The sequence below is a fragment of the Patagioenas fasciata genome, chromosome 6 (assembly GCF_037038585.1).
Source record: "Patagioenas fasciata isolate bPatFas1 chromosome 6, bPatFas1.hap1, whole genome shotgun sequence".
NCBI classification, from domain to species: Eukaryota; Metazoa; Chordata; class Aves; order Columbiformes; family Columbidae; genus Patagioenas; species Patagioenas fasciata.
This window is the reverse complement of record NC_092525.1, coordinates 36,107,965-36,126,328: the sequence shown is the minus strand read 5'-3', so window position 1 is coordinate 36,126,328 and position 18,364 is coordinate 36,107,965.

Genomic DNA, 18,364 nt, shown 5'->3' with positions numbered 1-18,364 from the left:
AATAGGAAACCAGAGATTATCCTAATGTTTTCATGAGCATGCTACATTTTGATGATGCTTTCTTTGGCTCAACAATGGAATTTTTAGTTAAAATACCATAGAAAGACAGAATATTCAGTAAACTATATAGTGCTTCCCTGAGGCAATTAGAGTCCAGATTTTGCTCTGCCTGATTTAGAACAGGGACTTAAGTCTAACAATAAAAGCACTCCTGGTCTCTCTTTCAGCACTTGTTTTACTCACAGTAAGTAGTTGTTTTCTCAGACAAAGGCCACAGCCTACTAGTTAAGGTGGGCAGCCAGCTTCAGACCAGGTATTCACCTGATACTTCTCATCCTTTAATTATGCATAATTTTCTTAGTCACTCTCAAAGTTTTCTGGTGATTTCAGTGTACTTTTTGAAGGTTTTGCATTGGTTTTGTATCTCTCTAAAGCCCTTGAACTTTTGAGTGAATCAAAATTTCTAATCTTCAGCCAGGCTATCTTGTGCACAGCTGCTGGTTCCATGCTCACTTCTATCCATGAATGCTATCTGTGCTGGTAGACATGCTAGAGAGCATGTGGAAAAACATATTAATCAGAAAGGAATTGTTGCTGTGAATGGCAGGATTCCATATATTGTGGACATGCAGTATGTTAAGTCTGGAATTTCTCCACTTCCCATTTTGATCCCCTTAGACACATTATTTCCTACCTTTGTTGTCTCTTTTTGCTTCTGATCCCTGTGTTTACTGTGTGCCTCTCAGGATAAAGACTGTCTCTTACTATTTGTACAAATACTGACTAGTACTCCTGGTTAGGGCCTTCCAGTGCTAACATAACACAAATAATAATCACTGCAAAGCAATAGAAACTAACATGCCAGTGATTCCAGTTATTACTGCTGCTTTCACCTAGTTCAAATTATACTTTTAAATACACCAATTCTATTACTGCACTGTGCAATTCAAAGTCTTTTTAAAGAATATGACTTCTGAAATAGCAGAAATGTATACGTGTAATAAAAATAGTGTGTATTTACAATATAATACTGTTACAATCATTATTATATGTCTTAATGCACTTTTGAACATTTGATGCAGCTGCATGGATATGTATTCTTAAATATACATACTTAGGAAGTCAAATAGCTACCCTGATGCCTGAATTTTGTGATAACGTCCATCATATAAGTTTAAAAAAAGAGACTAGCATGAAGCAACAACTGTACTGTTCTTTTTCTCCTTGTAGAAATGGGAGAGTATGCAATACAGTTAAATTTTCAAGAAAAAAAGGGATTTGTGTTTCAGGAACAGGAAATGGGTGTTGAAATAGAACAGATTTGACCCGTGCTTTTATTCCCTAGCTTACATATTACAGTGTAGCAAAACCACTAGTATAAAATAATCTGATATAATCTGGAAAAGTAAACATTATCCTCACTCTTTTCATCTTTATTTTGTCTGTAACAAAGAAAACTTCTTTAACCTTTGAAAAACATTTTAACAAGAAACCTAACATTTGCTGCGATTGCTTTGCACTATGGAATTTCTGGGCAGGATTATAAACTCCGATAATACAGAAGTTTTGCAAGGCAACACCAAAATTGAGGTGTTGATATTAAAAACAGTCATATACATGCTTTATAAACATCCCACTTAGGTAACTCAGTATAGTATTAGTAATCCTAAATCTCTCTTAAGCTGAAAATGCCAATGAAGTTCAGAAACTAGTAATCTATATGGCAGCTTTGCTGAGAAATTTTTCTCAGTGGACCAATCTGACTGAAATTTTACTTCAGATTTCATTTGACTGGAGTCTAAGTCTCTGTGGGAAAGCTCAGTATTAAGACATCTTAAAATGGTCAGCTATTTTTGAGGTAATAACATTTAAAGTACAGTTTCTGGCTCCTGTTTAAAATATTAGATGATGTATTGCTTGACTTAAATGATATATATATTTATGTATTTAAAAAGCTTTCATTGGCTTTAATGAGAAATGACCACAAACTCTTTTAATGTGAATTAGAGCAGTGCCTTTAAAATGCTGTTTATATTAAATTGTTATGTGATAAACGGCTGGTCAAAAATACAGAGGTCTAACGTTCAGCATTTTGTGGAAGACTGAGTTAGTTTGAAAACTTCTTTTGAGTTTCACTGAGCTCAGCCTGGTGTCAACAGAAGTTAATACTAGTCTTAAACTTCTGTAACTAATAGTTTACTCTATCTTCATTCAGAAATAAACCTTCCAGTTCTGAGCTTGTCCCTGGTGAACATCAATGTTAATTGCCAGAGGCAGGAAGGAGGCTCTTAACATAAAAAACACATGGTGCAAAGACTCTACAAAATTTAAGTGCTAAGTAAAATACCAGCTAAGAAACTACAGCACACAAGATAATTTATATATTAGTATATAGAATGATGTACTCAAACACTGAAATCCAGACTACTGCTTCCTGGATAAATGCCATTCCTCACTGGTCCACAGAATCATACTTACTTTTCTTCTGTCTTTCTGGTCCAACTCGTTTTGAAGTCCTTTCTCAAGACTGGCCAATTTAAACAAGAGGAACAGCTGCTAAACTCAACATGGGGTTTTTCTAAGAGCTAAAGAGAGGGGAGAACAGATACAGCAAGTGTCATGGTTTAACCCCAGCCAGCAACTAAGCACCACACAGCTGCTCACTCACTCCCCCTCAGCAGGACGACAGAAGAGAATCAGAAGAGTAAAAGTGAGAAAACTTGGCTGTTGAGATAAAAACTGTTTGATAATTGGACTATAATAATAATAATGGAAATAAAAGAGAGAGGGAAACAAAACCCAAGAAAGGCAAGTGATGCAAATAAAAGCAATTGCTGACCACACCAATGAACCAATGGCCGAGCAGCAGCATCCCTGCCAAACCCCTCCTTAGTTTTATTGCTGAGCATGACATCTGTATGGTGTGGAATATCCCTTTGGTCAGTTGGGGTCAGCTGTCCCAGCTCTGTCCCCCGCCAACTTCTTCTGCGTCCCCAGCCCCCTCACTGGTGAGGCGGTGTGAGGAGCAGAAAAGGCCTTAACTCTATGTAAGCTCTGCTCAGCTGTAACTAAAACATCCCTGTTTTATCAATACTGTTTCCAGCGCAATTCCAAAGCATAGCTCCATACCGACCACTATGAAGAAAATTAACTCTACCCCAGCCAAAACCAGCAGGACAAGCTGGTGAGCCTCAGGCTGTGGAAAGCACTGAAACAGGACACTTTTCTTGATCATTTGGATGCTATGCACGTGGCAACCATTAGCACAATCCTACATTCTTCTAGCTGTCCTTTAAAATAATGGAGCTAAGCAATGGCAGAAAGCAAGTAATCAGGAGGGAGTTCTGGACACCTAGATTTGAAGTAACCAAAGAGGAGGCAGGAGTAATGATTTACTCTGTGTTCAGCAGCTCCTCTGTCAGCTGCTCTCAGCTACATCCTTCTCTGTGGGCTACCAGCCTAGGCTCTCTCCTCACCTGATGTCCTTGCTGCTCTGCATGTTGCTGATGTGTCTGTCTGAGAAGGGTTTTCTTTTATTTTGATTTATGGTCAGGTACCTACTTTCTCAGCATCCAAGTTTTTCTTTGGATCTAGGCTTCAGTTGTTTAATGAAGTTCAAATGTCAAACCAGTGGTGGCAGAGCCAGAAATAACTTGGGATTTCTGGATAACAATGGCCCATTTTGATTTTTACACTATGCCTCTAGAGATATATGCATTATAAACAATTACCTGTTTCAACAGCAAAGATATTGTAGATTTTTCTTGTTCAGCCCTGTTCTCAATGTTCATTACAGAAATACAGACTGAACAAGTGTGTTTTCCTTTTTTTTCCTCTTGGGAATAATAATTATACACTGTCACTTTCATTTCTTGCACATTATGCTACATCTAGCCTTTATACTTTGACACTATGTCTTAAATTTCTCTCACTCTGTTAAAGCCTAGGGTTCCTATTGCTAGTTTAGATTTCAATTAACATTCTTAAACAGAACTAAAAATAGTAGCTGTCATGCTATATTCTTTTCCACCAGGAACCAAATGTCCTCTACTGTCTCTAAACCATAGTTCATAGGACAATAATCACATACTTTATTTCTCACTGAAAGAACAGGCACAGTGCTTTGCTCTCTCCTCCATTCCCTAACTGGCATTGGTGTTTATTTGCAGGTTTTTTTTATACTAGATTGTGTGACTGATATGATAATAATATACTTCTACAGATTTGAAAGTTTATAGTTCTACCTAGGATCTCCAAGCACTTAACCCAAGGTAGTTATGAGCTGCTGCCTCTGTGAAAATCTAACAGAAATTAAGCTCCCAGGAACAGATTTCTCTAGGTATAATTATGTTTCATTTCCATAAGAGCAAAGGAACCTAAGATCATGACAACAGGGTTGTTATTGTCCATTCAGGCTCAGTGACAAATCTTTTATGTGCAGATAAAACAAGTGCTTTTTAACATTTTGTCACACTGATGATCTTGTCTCATAGAAGAAAGCAGGCTCAGCAGTCTTTTATTGTACCAGGAGAATGAAAAGATGCAGTAGAAAAAGAACAGTTTGGCTGCCTTTTTTTTTTAAGTTTTAAAAAGCCACACAAACTACTGCACTTCATTCATTGAACAATCTGAGCCACACTGTCTGTTAATTTATGCCTAGAGTTCATATCTTTCAGAGGTTGTAAAAGTTAACCCTGACACTTTACAGGAAGCACAAAAAATAAAAAATAATAATAATTTAAAAAATCACACACGACACACACAACTTTATTTTGGTCCCATTTTGATTTTGAACAAAAGATTTAACTCAAACATTTTACTTGGAAATAAACAACAACAACAAACTTTCTATTTGATAGCTTTCAGAAGATTTGGATGATTCATTTGTATCCATCCTCTCTTAACATGTATGAGACCTTAATGGATTATTTGAAGATTGTTTGACTTGGTACTTTTTCTTTCCATATAAGTATCGCGTAAAAAAAGCCTAAACCATAGTATCATCTTTGCGATGTTCCTTTGGAGAGATGGGAATGTAGAATGATGATACTTTGTCTAATTGTATTATCACTCCCTGAAAGGTGATAACAGGTCAAGGATTTATTGTAATGACATGTTTGAGTTGGCTTAGAAACACCTAAAGCCAGGCTGATGACTTAAGAGTTTTAAATAGCATTTTGAATTTGAAAGACCTCTGGCTTTGAAGAACAGTTCTATCCATTTTTTAATGACTACAGAAAGGAAGGATATCTTAAACTATGAACTTCTAATCACTGAGTATGTGACCAGACTGACAGCTCTGAAAAGTGAAATCCTTTGTCCATCAAACAGGTGCAGCAGTGCCAGCATCCTCCAGCTTACAGGGAACCAGTGTCTCAGAGCAAAGCGACACTCACCCTGGCTCTGGCTCATAGAGGCTGAGCAAAGCTGGAAATTTTAAAGGGCAAAAACCAGAAACCAGACAGAGTAGAAATCTAAAGGTTGTTCTGACGTTTTTCTATACTTAACTCTGCGTACTTTTAATCTTAAAATCACACTCAAAAGTACATCTCTCGAAAATAAAGTCTTTCATTTTATATATTCGCATACTCAGTTTGCAGTAGTTAATTCATTGCCACTGCATAGTTCCTCATTAAATAATACAGTACCTACAGACATTAGAGATGATTTTTCTACTGCAGCTATTTTGTCAGTAAATCTGGTACATGTGATGCTAATCAAAGTCCACTGAATTCAGCTGAAAGGCTCCCACTGACTTCACCAAGTTCTGGATCATGCCCTTGAGCAGTTACACGCACCTACACACGCACGTTGATTAAGGTATCATTTATGGCTTGTGAGGATAACTTCTGCAAAAAATTCACAGGACATTTTTTGCCCCCTAACTCTACTCCTGGGCAGGTGAAACGATCAAGGTTTACTGGCATTTTTGAAGTTCAGAAAAATACTGAAGATTCTTCAAATGGCTTTCTTCAGGGAACATCTGTACACTCAATCAGGTCAGGAAACACAGAGGTTTAGAACAGTCTAATGCCTATATCCGGCAGTAATCAAAGAACTCTATTGAAAAAGGTGGGGGGAGAGGATTGGGATGGAGAGGAGAGGAGAGAGAGAGGCATAGGCAGAGGAGAGAGGAGGGGGGAAATAAATGTGCCTACTGTGGCTTAAAGCACAATAATTTAATTGTCACTATGCAATCAATAAAAATGTAAGAGTGTGAAGGGAGCAGGACAAACATAGATTTGCTTTGTCTTAAATGGTATGTACTAAATGAACGTTCCCCAAACTGAACAAGATTGACTAGTAAATTAGAAGAAAAATTGGTGTTATTTTATATTTTCTGCTTACCTACAGAAAAGACACTCATTTGCAAGAAGAAAACTGGAAAATTGCTTCGTTTTCTCTGGCAGTCTTTCTTCTAGGTCATCTCAAACAGAGGCCATAGGCATATTCTAAAGTAATAGTACAATTCAGAAGGCATCCTGCTTTAAGCAACCAAATCAGCGCGGTCATCACACTGACATGAATGGATTTTACAGGATGAGGCCTTACTATTTAATGTTCACTTTGAAACTCAAGAGAAAGATAAGAAATATAAAGCAGTATATACCCTAACACTGCACAGATGGAGTCTTACATCCTCACATAAATATGCTAAAGTTAACAGGGAACCATGAGAAAAGTGAGTTCCATCCTTGCAAACACTGAAAACTCAGCCAAAGTATGTAATTGCTTCTGATGAGGCAGGCAACCTGTGGTATGTTGGTTTCTGTATGACTGTTAAACAAAAATGATCAAATGGTGCATAAAGTGCCATGAGACAACAGTACATTCTCATTACTATTCCAGCCTCTTTATGGGCTTGTATATTTACAATATTGTTTTTTCAGTTCAGACCAATTCCGTTCTTCGGAACATGGTAGATGAGGACTTTTAATGAAAGAACATTTACACTCCAAACAATTTGGGATGCTAGTTATGTATTCTTTTGTCATCAGGAAACCATTACTGAAGAAGCAAAGCAAAGAAGTTTTACAGACTACCCTACCTTTTCCCTTTAAAAAAAAGCTGAACAAACAAGATGTTATTTGCGTTCCATTTGGCTTTGCCAAGAATATATTAGCAAACAGATATAATCTAGACAGAAGAGACTTAATCCTGGAGAAGCTTATTTATTAACACAGAATAAACAAACATCTTAACCTGCTTGTGTTTATCTTCACTTTTGCTTGGCCAAGCTCCAAATTCAGAAAGAAATTCTAATTCTTTCAATCTCGGTGTATCTTTTCGGTCTCCATGGTACTTGACTTTTTTCTAATGGACTCTTTAAGTCAGCAGCTTCAAGGAAATAACAGGGTTTTTTCTAGAATTAATTCAGAGGCAGGAATCTGAGCAACTATCCTTCAAACCTTATACCCCAACATAGCGGCAGAGCATCTGAACTCCCTTAGTTTCAATAAAAAAGCTAGAGCCATGTGTAGGAGAAGAAGCAAAAATTCAAACCACACTTTAAAAAACACAACATAACAACCAACCACAAAAGTAATGTGACTGATACACTGGCTCATACAATTGTTTTTAAAACAACTGAGGGAAGCTGATATGTTTCCTTAGAAAATATTGGGCTGCCTCCTTTCTCTCATGCCAGCCTAAAATGCGATGGAAATGAGTTTTCTCTGGAAAAGCCTTCAAAAATGAGAATAAGATTTACTGAACATTTCTTGTTAATGTGCAGCTGCTAATTGTGTTGTTCACAGGAAAAGATATAATGTATGTGAATTGTGCTGAAAGGCAAGAAATTCAAGTATGACCTGAAAACTGGTGGAAAAGGTACAGGATGACTGAAGGATTTATCAACCTGTTTTGGCACCTCCACTCATCATTTAGCTTAATATTTTGAAAGTGCTTTCATGTTAATATATATATTTTTAATAAACTTTTCACAGAGTGGACTGCATTTTACATTCTTAGAGTTCAAAGTCCTGCTTCCAGAATAAAACTGCAAGTGATTACTAAAGTCAATGGGAATTCAAAAGTGCAAAATAGTAGATTATGGAACAATTGGACGATAATATGCTCACAGACTTGTTTCTTATTCTTGAGGTGGATTCTTTGTGTGAGGGAGAATCTGTGCTAGATACATTTTGTGAATTCCATTTTCTTCGCAGGGACAGTAAAATGAGCTTTGACCAGAACTATAGCCATTGTTTAGAAATTCTGAAACAGTGTCAGCTGTTAGAGATAGTAGAAAGACTTCTCAATATAAATTTGTTTATAGGACCTAGTTCACAAAATTCAAGGCTTCACATAGAGATTTCACATCACACCTGTAAATAAATAATATCTAGAATGTATTTTTAGGAAAATATGTATGTAGATCTTTAGTGGTGAAAAAGTCTTTCCTATATTCCCATAAACAGTTTGCATAAATCTCCACAACTAGAGAATTTTAAAATCTCCCAAACAATGCTAACTTATTCACTTGCATGTCAAGTTTCTGCAGAGAATCTGAAATGAAATAAATAGGGTCTCTACCACAAAACGAAAACACATGTATTTTCAAGTAATATATATAATTCAACTTCTTTTGTAACAGTTCCAGCACATATACATTGAGAAGAATGCTCATATTTTTTCTGCAGTACATTGATTTCTGACTAGTGACAGGTTGATTATACTTATCCACTGTACATCTACATACATCTAAATGTAGAGAATGGCTATATTATTTTCTATAGAAAATAATACAAATCTTGACTTGGTAGTACTCCGAATTTATGATGATAAAGGAGGCTGTAAGCAGGAATGAATCACTGACAGGCATAATGTATCTCCAGGGACAATACCCAAGGTTCTCAGGACTGTGAACTAGTCCCTTGGAATTCCCAAGCTACCTGTCACTGAACAGGCCTTTTTTTCCAAGGTCAGTAAGTAGGATCAAAAGTATACAATGATGTTAGAAGTCACAATTTGCAGGGGAAAAGGTGCTCAAAAGATGCCAAAAGACAAACACAAAGTATGTTTATTCTCTCTATTGGGGTCATCCTCAAGATTCAGTTGACTTTCAGTTTGCACAGAAATTATGCAAGTATGGACTAAAATACTGTCACGTTTTGCCTGTGAGACCCAGTTCATCTCAAATGCATGAGAATTACGTTACAAGAAGTTTCTGAGATGTTAGAAAAACATACCCAAGCATGATCAGCCCTGCACAAAGTTTCATGCTCATCCTGTGCTGCGCCTCCAGGACTCCACAGAACAGGTCAGGGTCAGATAATGATCCTACATAGGACTTCTCTAGAGATGCCCAAAAATTCTTTCATATCTATTCTGAGTACTACCACCTAATAAAAACATAGAGGGGAGCTTATCAACTTCTGTTTGAGCATATGAGGCATCATGTCTCCTTTGGGCTTTACTCAAAGAATGTAAGAAACCATTTTCGAATGTGGATGAAAAAGAGAGCCACTGTGAATGGTGGAAGTATAACTCTTGCTTAAATCGATGGAAAATGCGTAAAATAGCGCAAGTAATCCCTGACCGGAAAACACCCTTGCTAAGCACTTCAGCCACAGAGGCAAAAGCACATCAGAGGTGTCCTATGAGCAGGTGACACTCAAGAACAGTTAGCCAGGCAGATGTTCAGGAGAAGCAGAGAGCAGTAACAGTAGCATCTCCAGGTCTTCAAGCTACTGTATCTGCTGGAGTTCCTGTTTCCCTGATCCACCCAAGAGAAAGAAGACATTCAATTTATTTCCTCACAAATTTGGCTGTATAGTCCTCTGTCCTCCAGGAAGCAGGCACGTCTCTATGTTTCTGAATGCACAGAAATGAGAGGAAGAGCTTTCTGCAGATCTTTGATAGTATCCCAGTAACTTAGGTTATCAAGCATTACTGGAATAAAATTGGAATGTCTCAGAAGTTCCTCTGGGAAAGACTTTAAGTCAATGATATGCTCTGTGAACTACTGCTCCTCCAAGCCAACCACATTCCTCTGATGCTGCCATTCTTACTGGTGGCTGCCCAGGGCCTTGAGAGGGAGAGGTAAGGAACAACATAAATCATTGACAGCTTCTGGGTCTTCATTTTATCAAGATCTGTGTCAGACTGCACTATGACTAACCGTAGAATCTATCTAGTAGGAGCTTTCATCCCTGAGGACCCAGACAGGAGTCCTCCAGGCCAGATTCACAGCTGAAGTCTCTGCCAGCAGCACTAGAAATAGATGATAAAACTGCTGCCATCAATATGCGAAGTAGCTCTGGTTTGCATTACTTTAGCCTTCTACATAAGGAAAATCCCAGGGGGAAGATGAGGGAAAGTAGGCAATTGCAGTTTTTCCTTTCCATTTTGGCAGTTCCCCATTCCCACATGAGCTCCTACAAAGCTGTGACTGCCAGGACAAATTGGAAGAGGCAAGAGGCGACCTTAGAGGTGACGTTGGGTCTGTCTGAACTCTACCCATCCAGCTTTCAAAAAGTATGTTGACAAGCAGTGTTCCCAAGCATCTGGAACCAGATTGGACAAAAGTGTGGAAAATGTATTATGGTGACCAACTCTGTGCTACTAGAGGATTGGATTAGATGACCTAATGGGACTTTTCCCTTTATGATTTCTGTGATTCTTTGATTTACATTTCCAAATGCTTTAGTCCCTGAGGAAGAACAGTGAAAAGGAGTTGACACGATCAAATAGTTAGTAACACTGCTTTTTTAACTTTTAGCAGAATATTTTTCAGTAACTGTTTGCCAGATACGTAAAAAATGCCACAGAACTATGCATATTACGTTGTGAAATATTAATGCTGGCTGGAAGTGCAAGGTTGATGTTGGAACTAAGGAAAAAACTGTGCACTTGACTGTGCCAGTGAAAGCCAAGATGACAGGTTTTATTTTAATTTAATAAAATCTGAAGGTAGTACTGCAGAAATCTGGCCAAGGCTGCCTGGCAGACTGCCTTGAAGGGAGTCATTGATAGTCCTCTTTCCTTTTACTTTATTAGGTTTGCCATTTTCCCTCATTTAACATAAAAAAAGTAATTTCCCAAATAGCAGTATTCCTCAGTTGTTTTATCCTGCTCATCTAACATCCACATTTTATAAAGCATTTCATTGAAATTAGGGTCCCTAAAACTCACAGCATGAAAAAAGTCTGCATTTTACTAAGAGATTTCTTTTCTAAATTCAATATAATATTGAGAGTCAGAAGCACCATTTCATTACATGCCACTATGGAGAGGTGAATGGAGAGTAGTAAACACTCTTGAGACCTTGAGGGGACACTTATAAAAATGGGGGGTTTAAGATTTGTTTTTTTCTTTGCCTTCTGTAAGGATGCAGGGATGAGAGAATATCTATCAAACTGAAGGGTAGATTAAGAACCACTTGCTGTAAACCAGTCTTCTAATAGACTAGTCAATAAATAGTGTTTCATAACCATTTTAACTACGAAATCAGCAGTATAAATTAGCAGGAATTGCAATGTAGAATAATGAGGGCCATGCAAAATAGATTTTAGTGATTACTCATGTCTTACCTGACTCTTTTAGTTTTATTTCACCTAACAAAAGACTTACAGCATCTTCTCATCCAGTGACGTTGATGCTACTCATAATCTTGCCACAGAGATTTACAGCTTCCTGTAATCATCAGCTGTATTGCAGGTTTCTTTTCTATAAGTCAGCAGTTTCTAGTCTACCTCATGCCCAAAACATTCACCCCAATATCTGCTGTATTAAATTTCCCATCCTAGAATCCACATGTTCCTTCTGAGGTTCCAGTCAGGAGCATTGTTTCCCTTAAGTAAGGTAGCTCATGTGAATTTGCTTAAGAAAGTCCTTCTCCCTTTTCAAATACTTTATCTTAGAAAGTCTCAGGAACCATATAAGATGGCGAAATATTTGGACAACACATTCTCAATTCTGTCTCACGGATTTTTACATCATCCTATCACGCTTTTTCTTTAATGTCCTTTGGCAAGTCCATTCTCACAAGCCAGTGTCCAAATGCGTTATACTTATCTAACCCTTGAAAAACTGATGATTACGGCCCTCATTCAAGCAGGATTTTTGGTTGGAAAGTGTATTCCACAAAACATTTTAAGAAAAAGGAAGAACGATAGTATTTTCAAAGTCTGTGGGACAAGCCCTAGTAGCAGATGAGGAGGAAGAAAACCTACACTTTCCAGGCTGGAGTATTGCTCCAGTCACTTTTTTGGCAGCTGTAGTAAATTGAGTAACTAGAATGGCTGAATCAATTTGTTTGTGCTGTGAATTCATCAAGCCTCAGGAGACAACCTGTGGGCAGAGTCCTCAGTCCTGTGAGGTTTGATACGTTTATTCATACTGATGGATTCACCAATGGTGAGCAATTTTACTACCCACTGCAATTGTTCTTTGTAATAAAAAATTATGTGCTTCCTCAGATCTTTCACTTTGTTTCAGTTAGCCAGAATGCTGGATTTAATAACCATTTACAACATTGATTCTAATCTGGATGAAAATCCTTACAACCAAAATTGAGCTGTTGCATGGCATTATCTCCCTGACATCATGACACATGCTGTATTGAACCTTGAAATGCTTCATAGCCACCATAATGGGATGACACAACTGAAATTGAATAAGGAAAGACCTCTTGTAATTAAATTGCAGCTATCAGTGTGAATACCATCTATCTAACACACAGTACACAAAGTGAATGGAAACATGCAAACGTGTTTGTAATGTTTACAGCAAACCAATTAAGACTTCAGGTTCCCTATTAGCGGCCGTATCACTCATCTGTTCCAGCCATCAGCAACTTCCTTTGGTGTTCTGTATTCTGGTTGCACACAAGAGGACTCTATCCGGTTTTGCCCCTGTCAGCTAGCAACAAATGATTCCAAAGATAATTTAATTCCTTCATATCCAAATTTTAATTATCGTACTTCACTTTCCAGTAATTTTAAGAAAAAAGACCCTTAGTCAGTATAAATTGTCATATATTTGCTGACGTCAGTAACAGTTCCTACTATCTAAGAACTTAGCCCAAGGCCACAACTTTTAAATTATAAGTTTTAGACAAATGCAACCAGAGTTTAAGAACAGAAAAGAAAAACACAAAACCCAATAAGGTGGAAAACAACATATTCCAGGTGTTTTATGCCTTGGCCATGATAAAGCTCAGCAGTAGCAGCAAAGCAATACTGGACCCTCCACCACTATGGTCCAGATCCAGCCTATATAAAAAGCAAAATATTCTCCACTATAGCAATGAGATCATTTACAATAATTGCCTCCTTCTGTTCTCCCCGCACAAATGTATAAAAACAAGTGCTGTCCCAGGGAAGAAGCCAAATTAATATAAATTGCTATCTTCAATGACATGGAAGGGTTAAAAGATACCAGGCTGACACAGAAAAACAAAGATATACAATGCTTGGGCTACTTGATCTGATCAAGAGTACCCAAGCTGAAAGGATGACTTTTATTACCTGTATTTGTGAGAAGTCAAGGTAGCTTGGGACCCGGGTAATTTGCACACCTTGACTGTGAAAGATAATCCATACTGAGGTGTAACATATTGATGTGATACAGTTAGTGTGGGAAAGTATCAGGTTTCTTGTAATAACCATCTGGAATCTTTTATGACTAATAATTTCACCTTAAAATATATTAAAAAAAAGTATTGAACTCTGGTACTAAAGAAAATGTTTTAAATAACTGAACAGTAGGATGCAGAAATTAGACCATCTTCCCTTTTAAACAATGCTGAAATGTGCTAAAACCAACCTTTTTATGCAAGAATCTCAGAAAAATCTCTGCATACTTGAGGGAAAAATAATGGATTCGGCTTTTAATTTACATAATATAACTAAAAAATATATATTGCAGCTAATCAGTTCAAATAATCCACTAATTTAACTGTTAACCTGGATGAAGAGAATGGACAACTTGTTTATTTTTGTTTTTCTTTTGAAATTTAATCTTATTTCCGATGATCCCTTAATAAGAAGGATGATCTTTCAGCAGTGGTTATCTTCAACTTATCTGTAATCAATTTAATTTGAAATGTGAAAATAATAAAAAAAGATAACTTAATAATTATACTACAGAAACTACCTTATTTAAAAAACTTTGTAGGTTTGATTGAAATAATACAATTAGAACATTTTTTTCCAGATATGTTACATGATTGTACATTTATGGAAATGGATCTGACAAGCCATTTTGTTGCTTTTTCCTGCAGCGTAAAATTTTCTGGTTTATCCTTTGCTAAATTAAAAATTCATCCTTGCATGAGCATACTGTACTGGTAGACACTTAGAGGATGACAGCTGAAGAGGGAGACCCTCTAAAAATGTAACTCATACAGCAGATGCAAGGTAGTTTATTTTGCACAAGTCATACATGAACATGGATTTAACTAGCCAGTTCAGAAAACTTTAAATTGCACAATGCATCAAGGAATAACTGGCTTTTAGTCTACAGAAGTTTTTGAACTGATGTATTCACAGATAATCCCCGTCATTTCAGAGTTTTCAAAAGGTTTTCTTAAGAATGGTTAATTTGAAAAATAACAGAAAAACAAAGACATTATATCCATCACATCTGCTGTTCTATTTTATTTTTCCTGTATCTAGACATAATTTTCTTTATTTCTTTATATACTCAAGAAGGAGCCTCTTCATTTCTCCCACTACACCATATATCATCAGAGCCAATATGACTCTTTAAGTACAAGTCTGGGAACATTCATGATAAAAAAAATGAGAGCGTCTATAAAGATCCTTTAAAAGTTTTGATTATTTTCTTTTACATTATATATATGCAATGAGTTCCACATTAATCATAAACTTGCATCTTTAATAAACATGATGTTTTAATAAAGTAATAAGAATGTTTAAGTTATATATAGAACACAAAGAATGCAGCATGTATTTAACGATTATTGTTGTAGCCTGTTCCAAAATATTTTCTGCAAAATGCAAGAACCATCTTGTAAACTCTTTTGCCCAAGGAGCCTTATTAAACTCAAATGATTCAAAAGCATGTATATGATGTGTCTGGGTTGGATACTTCAGACAATATGGCAACAGGAGCATCATGATATCCTGAAGTGGGCATTCACTAGTTCATGTTCATGTGAGGTCTTCAGCTGCAGTAACTAAGAGATGTCCTGCTAGTCAGGAATCTGTTCTTGAACAGAGAGGCAGAGGAGCCTTTTTTTGTAGCCCAGGTTAAGAAAAAGCTCCAGCAGACTTGCCTGCCATTCCTAACTGTCCTCACTATGAGCTTGCTTTCACTTAAAACCTGTGTAAATTTACTGTTATCCATATGGAGCAAGCATCACTGAGGAAAATGGGCAATTCTACACTACTGTTATCTTTGGATATGCTAAGCCAGTTTCCCAGCTGGTGCAAGTTATGGCAGTTATATTAAACGATGCCAATATACACTGATTTAGAATGAGTTCCTTCATCATTAACATGGATATTTTGGGAAACTGATTTTGAACCATACATTATGTAGATTCTCTCCTCTACTCATCCTCTCCCAACTGATAGTTGATTAGGATATTGATGTCCTCCTATTAAAATAAAAAACAACAACCAACCCACTCACCTCCTTTTACCCTCTACATACTACAGCTGCAGAATTCCACCTGGATTAGCAAATTGATTTATTGATAATAAACACATTGATCTTCTTTGCCCTTCTCCAAACTACATAGCTCAGATTTCTCTGTTCCCAGTTTTTTTTCCTCCACAGAAATTTTTAATATTAGCTCCTCTCTACTACTGGCCCTATTCTTGTAAATACAGTCTTCAAAGATTCATCTAATGTTTTTTCAGTGTTAAATTTTCCCAATGGCTTTCCAGCATGGAACAAGACATAAGTGCTCATGCTGATGTCAGCAGAAGTCTCCCTGCTTGCCAGAGTGCTAAGACAAACAGGTCAATGCAAAAGTAGATATGATCCATCAGTAGACTTTATGAGACACTTCTGAAAGGGCAGAATTGGTCTAAAATAAGATCTCTGGGACATAGCTCAAAGCAGCTCTATTGATAAATTACTTGGTAGGCAGGCTTACTTGGTTGCAAGAGATGTTACAGAGCCAGCTGGGTGTTACTAACTGATGATGACAACAACATCAGAAGAAATCACTGGAAATTTGCTTTATTAAAAAACAAAACAAAACATACCAAAAAAAAGCCCAAACCCAACAACAAACAAAAAACAAAAACGTCACGCAACCCTGTTAAATCAAGGTCCAAGGCAAAGCATAAAACACTCCATTAGAAAGACAGTCTGTATACAAAACACCTAATATTTCAAACTTATGTTTTCAGTGCTGATCATCATGATTAAACATTCATATCTCTGTGGCACCTAGAGATCAACTGGGTTACAGTTCTAGTTGTGGTACAAACTAAGTGACAGTCCCTTGACAAAGACCTAACTTTAGAGCTGTTTCATGGCAATTTCTGAGATTTCATACTTTGCTTTGCGTGGGAACAAAGTGAAATCAAGAGAATGGCACTACAACCAAACGTTCATGGAATGTGTGTGGAGTTACTGTAGGGGATGTGGAGATCCTAGATCTGGTGGTGTTACTGCCATAGACCTTCTCACCATCACAGTGATCCTCTCACCCTTTTCTTGCTATTGCCTTCTTTTGGATATGTCAGTGAAATCCCATCCACCCCTCTGCACTTTCTATAGATTTTCACCAGAAGCGACTTATCTAAAGGAAATATATCAACACTAATGCCATACTTTTCTAAAATTTAAACATAGCAGTCCAATTTATCAGAGGTAGATGGGGGGGAAGACAGGATGAAATACACACACACACACACACACAACACCCCAACACAACAAAACCACACAAAACAACCAGACTTCAGCAAAGTGATCTGGCATATAAAAATGACTTAACATGAAGAACCTTTAGAGTTAAGTTACATGAGATACCAAACACCTTACAGCCCCTGAAAGGGAAAAGCCTTGTTCCCCTTCCATGGCTCTCACTGCCCTTGCACATGGAGCTGCCATGCTTTATGTTGGTTCTCATGCTCATCAGACCCTCAGAAGGAGTTCACTGTCCAGCTCAATGCAATGCACATCACTACTCAGTAGAAACCTGCTTGTTTGTCCTTTACTGAACTGCCAAGTAGCAGAACGGAGTCACTGCAGGGAGGGTCAGACAAACGTCACTAAAGAGTGTGGAAGAGGAACATGCAGTGGACAGGACACCCCTGCTTCAGTGGAAGAAAGGGATGAGGCACATCTTGCACAGCTTGACCTAACATCCTGTAATTCTGTGATATCTGAGCTCACTATGGTTCCCACAGGCAGATGCCGACGCAATCAGGAGTGAAATACGCTGATCTCTTATACAAGGCATTTTTACATTGTTTTGAAATCACCTGTTACATTAACTGTGAGCATGCTTTCCTTGATTTGGTAAGACTGAAGATGATAAAACTCACCTATTTAAGGAACTCAGGATCTGGATCTGAATTTTATTACTTGGAAACGGTATTGGGGAAAGCTATAAGATGAATCGAAGGCCAGAGAGTCAGCCAGTGTAACTTAATGCAGTATTGCTTCCTGACCCAGAACATATAAAATGAAGCAAAATAGGAGACAGAAGTTCAGCAAAATGAACAGAACTATGACACTTGAATCTCAAAACATTTTCAGGGAAGTATTTTCATGAGAAACTAATGTACAGGGTCATTAACTTCTGGAAGTGAATGGAAATCAGATGAATGTGTTCCCCACCATTCTTCAGAACAATTTTAAGCATCATTGTGTAAGTTCACAGAGGATGTATCCTATGAGCACATAAAGGGTAGCTTGAGTTTGGTTTCCTTTTATCAAAGCCTCTTGCATGGTTTCAGCAAAACAAAGGCATGGCAAGAACAGACAGTTTAGAGAAGACCAGGAAGGCAAGGACATAAGATACAGTCAGATCAGCATTGAATGTTAGCCAGAAGCCCAATATCCCTCGAACAATCTCAACAACGGAAGGAAAAGTTACATTTAGAGGAAAAAAACAGCCCCATGTTGGAAAATCTATCACTTTTACCACTACAAATCATGAATAACATTACAAATATATATAATTCAATTTTATAAAGTAAATTAGGGGATAGTCTGGACACCCATTGCCTAAAAAAATGTTGAAAAGTCCATGACAAGTGGTCACAGTGTGTAAAAATGGGAAACACTTGTTTCTTTTGGCATGAAATGCTGAAGTGGATATTGCAGCCACTTCATGAATATTTTTTCCATGGTTTCATGTTAAAGGGGATGACAACAATATAGCCAAGTGTGCTCTGTAAGAGTCTTATCAAAACCTGCAGATCACAAGGAA